Genomic DNA, 8,384 nt, shown 5'->3' on the forward strand with positions numbered 1-8,384 from the left:
TGTGAGGCTCATACAATTGGAGGGTCACTATAGCAAGTTCCTTCTGTATTAGGGTAGCCATTGTTCTGACCTTTTTCCCCCTCTAGTTTTTTTCCAGTTGCTGACAGATAATTGGATTTATTACTTATGAAATACACCATATTATTTAAATATCACTGACTCTTAAGGATTGAGCCAAAATATTATTATTTTATTTTTATAGCAACAATTACTATATTCGGAAAAGCAAGTACTCCATGATCACTCTCATATGTGGAAGCTCAAAATGTTGACATGAAGATAGGATAGAGACTATGGAGGGACTGGGAACGGTATGTACAGAGGGTATTTATGGACAAAAGTTGGTTGAATTTGATCAGAATATGCAATCTGCATGTATGGAAATATTGCCCCTAACCCCACTAATATGTACAATTCACATGTTAATAAAATTCTTGAAAAAAGAAACAGGTCCTAAATACTGAAAATATACTAATTAGTTTAGGCATAAATCACAGTAAACTCTAGTGGATTTTAGAAAACTTAAGCATGAAATAAATGCTTTATGTATTTGTTATAACATTTGCTATATTGCTCTGAGTTCTTACATTTTTCAGGATGGAGTACCTCCATGTCATTCATTTCTATTTCACGAACACTTAATACATTTTCTTGTTCACATTAAATGCTCAAGAAATCTTTGACACATGAATAAGATTAATTTGAATAAATTATGCATTACTTATTCTTTTCCATGTACTATTATGGAAGAACAAAACTAAGGGTGTTGGTTTTCTAATTTCTCTTGAGAGCTTAGTGCACTGCACTGTACTGGACACCATACCTACTCTCCAGATGCCTCTCTCTCTTGCTCTCTGCCCTCCAAAGTTGAAATGAGTGGATACCTCAGCAGGGTTTCTGGCTTTCCTGCTTCTGGTTGTGTTTGACCCATGGAGAGCTCTGGCAGGAAATGAAAGTGAGGACAGAGAGTGAGCTTAGGGTCTTCATTCCCTTGGCTTCTACCTGGAGGTTTCACAGGGTTTGCTGCGTCTTGCATGTGAAACTTGTTATTCTCCAAGTAGACCATTCTATCTGACTCTCCTAACTGGTTTTGGAAACTTCTCTCTTCTGGTTGTCCCTTCAGTAGTAACAGTTCAGTTTCTGGTATCACTAAATTCTTCCTCAGTCCCCTAGTGAATTGTTCTTTTGAAAACAAACACTCCTTGGATTGTATTAATTAAATATGCCATCTGGTTGTCATTGTAACCTTGACTGATACCTGTCTTATTGTGATTCTGTTGTAAAATCTTATTTTTTTGTAAAATGCTGTATTGTAAAGGATGCATGTACAACTGATTTTATGCATATATTTATGAATATATTTATGATTATGCAGTTAAAATTCAAATATGTAAGTAAAAATACCCATAAAATTCATATGATTATATACAGTTTTACATAAAACTAAGTATAGCTGTAGGGGTAAAGTTTGTGTTAGTATTTACTTTTGGGTAGATGTAGAGTTAGGGTGAGGGAATGAATATGTATTATCAGGAAACATGAATATTCATAAGAATGTATGTGAAAATATATGTGGAAAATATATATAAGTGTACACTTTTTGAAATGGGGAATAGCTTTTTTTTTTTTTTTGAGGTGCTGGAGATTGAACCCAGAGCCTTGTGCTTGTGAGGCAAGCACTCTACCAACTGAGCTATATCCTCAACTCCAGGAATGGCTTAATGTTAGTAGTATGAATACATTTTTAAATATGAAGGATTCATAGATAAATTACACATATGCAAATATACGAATACATTAATTATCATTCAGTTAAAATTTGAATGTGTAAGTCAACATATTCATAAACATTCATAGAATTATATATAGTTTATATAAAATTGTTTTAGTTATATGGGTAAGGTAAGAATTAGTATTAAATTTTGGGTAGCCTTAGGGTTAGGGTTAGGGAATGAATGTGCATAACAGGAAACATGAATATTCATATGAATGTATGCATGAAACTGTGTTTGAAAATGAATATAAAACTCCATTTTTTGAAATGGGGAAGGGTTGAACATTAGTTGTATCAATACATTTTTTAATATGAGGGATGTATAATAAATGATATCTTTTCATATTTATGATATGATTATAAAATTAAAATTTAAATATGTGAACCAAATATCCATAAACATTCATATAATTATATATGGTTTTATATAAAATTAAGTATAGGTATGGGGTAAGGTTTGTGTTAGTATTAAATTTTGGGCAGGGTTAGAGTTAGGGTGAGGAATATGTATTTCAGGAATCATGAATATTCATAAGGATATATGCATGAAAATATGTACAAAAACATAAATGTACATTTTTTGAAATGGGGAAGTTTTTATCTTAGTCATATGAATACATTTATATAAATATGAGGGCTGTGTATATAAAAGACTTATATATGTATGTACATTAATATATTAATGACTACACAGATAAACCACAAATGTGTAAGTAAAATACCCAAGAAATTGCATATAATCATATATGGTAGCTCATAGTATTAAGTTTGTGATAAGGTTCATGGGGTAGGGTTAGGGAATTAATATGTATCAGGAAATATGAATACTTATTAAAAAGTATAAAGACATAAAAACATACATTTTTGAAATGGAGAAGAGTTTGATATTCATTGTATAAGTACATTTATTTAAATATGAGTGATGCATATATAAAAGATATATATGCACTGCCACATCTATGTCCTACCACTCCAACACTTGACATGGTTCTGTTGGAATAGAGGATTCAACACTTGACATGGTTCTGTTGAAAGATCATCTTCCCTCTTGGGGGGCCATAAGAGTGGCATGTCTCCATGTGCTGTTGCCTTTAATACTAATAATCAATATATTATTAGATTCAGATTATAGAGAATACTGGGGAGATTTCATGGTGTTGGGACACAAAATAACATACAATAAAGTTTAATATTAATACTTAGATGAAATCATAAATAAGCAATTATGATTTGTTCAAATTTGTAAGGAGCTTGTGATTTCTTTTAGTATACAAATTCTCTAAAAGTTATATATGAGAGTGTATTCCTCTGAACTTGGATGTGGTATTTGGTCTTCTTTCCTTTCTTAGTGTTTATGATTAAGGAGATTTTTCCCACTTAATAAATAAATAGGTTTTTCATAAGTACAATTCGTTTTCTTCCTATGTCTAGTTAGAGTTTTAGTCCATCATTGAGTACATGAAATAGAATAAATATTAACTATAACCTGATTCCTCTATTCTCTGTTAGTAATAACAAAAATATTCCACTGTTAATAACTAACATTAGCGTTCTTGAAAGGAGTAAATTCTATAGAAACTTAATGACATATTCTTTCAGGGAAATTAAAACTAAACAGAGCACGGTGCCCTTTACCTTTCTGGGAACTGTTTTTCTTTTTATTTAAGCTATTATACAGTAAAAACATGTTTATTGAATAAGATCATTAATTACACTCTTGAAGATTTTTTTACTTAACATTCCTTGTATTAACCATGAAATGATGTAATCAATACCAAAGAAAAAACATATAAAATGACAGTGAAGAATAAAGATCCAGACTCAGCCTCAGAACACTTGGTGTCTCTGTGTGCTGTTTTTTCAATGCTCCCATGCTGCCTCCCATCCACCTTGGACCCCCAGCTGCTGCTAGGGCTGGACCCCGGCAGACTGATGATTATATAAATAAATCTCAAATATTTAAGTCAAAATACCCATCAAAATACATGTAATTATAATAATTTTATAATTTTAAATAATATAATGATTAGGTATAGGGGTAAGGTTCATGTTAGGATTAAATTTGGAGTAGGCTAGGGTTAGGATTAGGGAATGAATATATATATTAGGAAACGTGAATAATCCTGAGAATGTACATGTAGAAAAAATGTATGAATACATACATAAATGTTCATTTATGAAATAAGAAAAGGTGGGATGTTGGTTGTAAAAGTACATTTATTTACATATAAGGAATGTGTATACAAATTATATATGTACATATGTATGAATATATTAATGATTGTCCAGATAAATCCCAAATATGTAAGTCAAAATACCCATGAAAATACACGTAATTACATCTGTTTTTATATAATATTAGGCTTAGGTATAGGGATAAATTTTGTGTTAGTATTACATTTGGAATAGGACTGGGAATAGGACTATGAAAGGAATATATATATATTAATAAAAGTTTGTATGAAGATATATAAATGTAGACTTTTTGAAATTGAGATATTTTTTGTTAGTCCTAAAATAAAAATACATATAATTAAATATTGTTTTATATAAGATTAGGATTAGATATGAGGTGAGGTTCGTGTTAGTATTAAATTTGGGAACGTATACGTTTAGGATTAGGGAATAAATATGTATATGAAGAAACATGAATATTTCTATATTTCTGAGAATGTATGCATAAAAATGTACAAATACATATATGAACACTCATTTATTGAAATGGGGAAAGTTGTGATTTTGGTCATATAAGTACATTTATTTAAATACAAGGGGTGTGAATATAATTGACTTATATGCATATATATGAAAGTATCAATGATTATACAGATAAACCTCAAATATAGAAGTCATAAACATGAAAATACATATAATTACATATGGTACATATGGTTTTATATAATATTAAGTTTAGGTTTAGGAATAGGTACATGTTAATATTAAATTTGGGGTAAAGTTAGGTTTATAGTTTGGGAATGAATATGTACATAAGCAAACATGAATATTCATGAGGATGTGTACATGAAATTATGTTCAAAAACATATAAATGTACACTTTTTGAAATGAGGAAGGTTTGTATGTTAATTTTATAAATACATTTATTTAAATATGAGGGATGCATACCAAATGATAAATAGCATATATATGAATATTTAATGATTATATAGGTAAACAATTATGTAAGACAAAATACTCATAAAAACACAAAATTAAATATGGTGTTATATATGATTACGTTTAGTTATGGTGCAAGGTCCGTGTTTGTATTGAATTTAGGGTAAGACTATGATTAGTATTAGATAATGAATATGTACATCAGGAAAATGAATATGCATAAAACCCTATGCATAAAGTATGTAAAAAAAACATACAAATGAATTTTTTTGAAATAGGGAATTTTTTTGTTAGTAATATAAAAACATTTATATAATTATGATCGATGCATACAAAATGATATATATGCACATACATGAATATATTAATTACTGTACAGATAAACTTCAAATATATAAGTAAAATATCCATGAAATTATACATAATCCTATATTGTTTTTATTAATACATAGTTTAGGAATGTGGTAAGGTTTTGTCAGCATTTAATTTGGGGAAGTGTTAGGGTTAGAATTAGGGAATAAGTATGTATATCAGGAAACAAATAATCATGAGAAAGGAGTGAGGCACAGCGGCAGCATGCCCATAATCCCAGCAGTTTGGGAGACTGAAGCAGAAGGATCACAAGTTCAAAGCCAGTCTCAGCAAAAGCGAGGCATTAAGCAACTCAGTGAGACTTTGTCTCTAAATAAAATACAAAAAAGAACTGGAGATGTGACTCAGTGATTGAGAGTCCCTGAGTTCAATCCCCAGTACCACCTCGAAAAATCCTGAGACAGTATGAATGAAAAAATGTGGAGACGGGTTCAAGATGGCAGACTAGAGGGCGGCTGCATTTCATGTTGCTCCAGGACTCAAGATTCAAAAGAGGAGATAGTGACTTGGGACCAACTCAAAGCTGCCGGGTGAGTTTCTCCCATAGGGGAGGTGTCCCGGATGGGGCAGTAGTCCCGGAAGGCAGAGAACTTTGTGAAGTAGAGTGACTCGGCGGGACGCCCCTCCCCCGCTGGAGTGGTAAAAACGGACAGCGAAGCAGAGCGAAAAATGGCAGATTGAAGTTTCCAGGACCGCGGGCAAATTCTCTAACCTAAGGAGACTCGTCTGCGAAGGGTGAGGCTCCCAAGCCCAGGAGGGAGGTCCGGGCCCCTGGGAACGTTGCCTGGGAAGGCTGCCCTGCCCAGGCGGCAAGACACACCTCCCCCACTGGAGCAGTGAACTCAGAAAGCGGGGAACTTTGCAAAGGAGGTTGTGCGACACACCGCTTGGTTTTGAAGCGATCTGCCAGGGCTCCAGCGGCTGCCAGAGAAAGAGTGGGGCGGCGAGTTGTTTGGATCCAGCAACTGCCTGAGCAATGGGGAGGGGGCTGCCCAGAGGAGGTGGAGGTACATAGTGAGTGGCTTGGTCTCCAAGCGCCCACACAGAGCACCGGGTGACTGCCTGGAGGAAGAGACGAGCGACGGGTCACTGGGGCTTGGAGCATATGTACGAGGCTCCAAGTGACTGCTCAGAGGGCGGGTCGCATAGCCAGGCGATTAGGTGCATAGCACGGTCCGGTCCAGGGACCTAGGCACCTTTTCTTGAATGAAATAAACAGAGACAAGCTGAGGGCGAAGTGAAGGTTCCAGGACTGTGGGCAGCTTCTCTAAGAAGGGACAACCTAAGGAGACTCGTCTACGAAGGGTGAGGCTCCCAGGCCCAGGAGGTAGGTCTGGGCCCCTGGGAAGGCTGCCCTACCCAGGCAGCAAGACACACCTACCCCCGTTGGAACAGTGAGCTCGGAAAGTGGGGAACCTTGCAGAGGAGGCCGAGCAGCACACCGCTTGGTTTTTTGGTTTTTTGGAGCAATCTGCCAGGGCTCCGGGGACTGCCAGAGAAAGAGTTGGGTGGCTAGCTATTTGGATTCAGCAACCGCCTGAACAACGGGGAGGGGGCTGTCCTGAGGAGGTGGAGGTGCACAGTGAGTGGCTTGGTCTCCAAGCACCCACACAGAACACCGGGTGGCTGCCTGGAGGAAGAGACAAGTGACGGGTCACTGGGGCTTGGAGCATACGTACGAGGCTCCAAGTGACTCTTCAGAGGAGGGGTCCCATAGCCAGGCGATTAGGTGCAAAGCACGGTCCAAGCCGGGGATCTAAGCACCTTTTCTTGAAAGAGCTACACAGAGACCAGCTGAGGGGTGGAGCGAAGGTTCCAGGACTGCAGGCAGCTTCTCTGAGGAGGGGCCACCTAAGGAGACTCGTCTGCGAAGGGCAGGGCTCCCAAGCCCAGGAGGTAGGTCCAGGCCCCTGGAAACGTTGCTTGGGAAGGCTGCCCTGCCCAGGCAGTAGTTGTGGACTGAGGGGAACCTCTAGGAGGGGAACGGACTAGCGAGACCTCCCTACCAGGTGGGTCTTCCCCGCCGAGTGAGGTTTTCCCACAAAGACGGTAAAACCAGAGACACAGGCCCAAACAGGCATTGCCTCAGCCCGCAGTCTAGTTCCCCTTTGGATGACCATTGGTCAACAAGTAGAGGCACCTCTGCCCTCTAGCAGGGAATATACCCCACCTGAAGACCACCACCCCTAGAGAGGCAGCTACCTAGGGGAACACTGAAGTATCAACTTCCTCTAAGACTTCAGGCTACTGAAGGATAAGAGGGGATACACTAGCAATCTTCAGGGACATTATAAGTCAATAGAGGAAATCTGCAACATCTCTGCAGTCCACTGACACCTGAACGACATGAGAAAACAAGGGAAGAAAATGCCTCAAACAAATCTGGATGTTATATCAATAAAATCCAATGACAGCATGGCAGAAGAAATGTCAGAAAGGGAGTTCAGAATGTACATAATCAACATGATAAGGGAAGAAAACGATGAAATGAAAGAGCAAATGCAGGCATTGAATGAACGCACCAATAGACAGTTAAAAGAGCAAATATGGGAAGCAAAAGACCATTTCAATAAAGAGTTAGAGATATTGAAAAAAAACCAAACAGAAATCCTTGAAATGAAGGAAACAATAAACCAAATTAAGAACTCCATAGAAAGCACAACCAATAGGATAGAACACCTGGAAGACAGAACCTCAGATATTGAAGACAAAATATTTAACCTCGAAAACAAAGTTGAACAAACAGAGAAGATGGTAAGAAATCATGAACAGAATCTCCAAGAACTATGGGATATCATGAAAAGGCGAAATTTGAGAATTATTGGGATTGAGGAAGGCTTAGAGAAATAAACCAAAGGAATGAACAACCTATTCAATGAGATAATTTCAGAAAATTTCCCAAATCTGAAGAACGAAATGGAAAATCAAGTTCAAGAGGCTTATAGGACTCCAAATACACAAAATTACAACAGACCCACACCAAGGCACATTATAATGAAAATACCTAACATACAAAATAAAGACAGAATCTTAAAGGCTGTGAGAGAAACGAACCAAATTACATTCAGGGGGAAGCCAATACGGATATCAGCAGATTTTTCAATCCAGACCCTAAAAGCTAGA

This window comes from Sciurus carolinensis, chromosome 6, assembly GCF_902686445.1.
Source record: "Sciurus carolinensis chromosome 6, mSciCar1.2, whole genome shotgun sequence".
NCBI classification, from domain to species: Eukaryota; Metazoa; Chordata; class Mammalia; order Rodentia; family Sciuridae; genus Sciurus; species Sciurus carolinensis.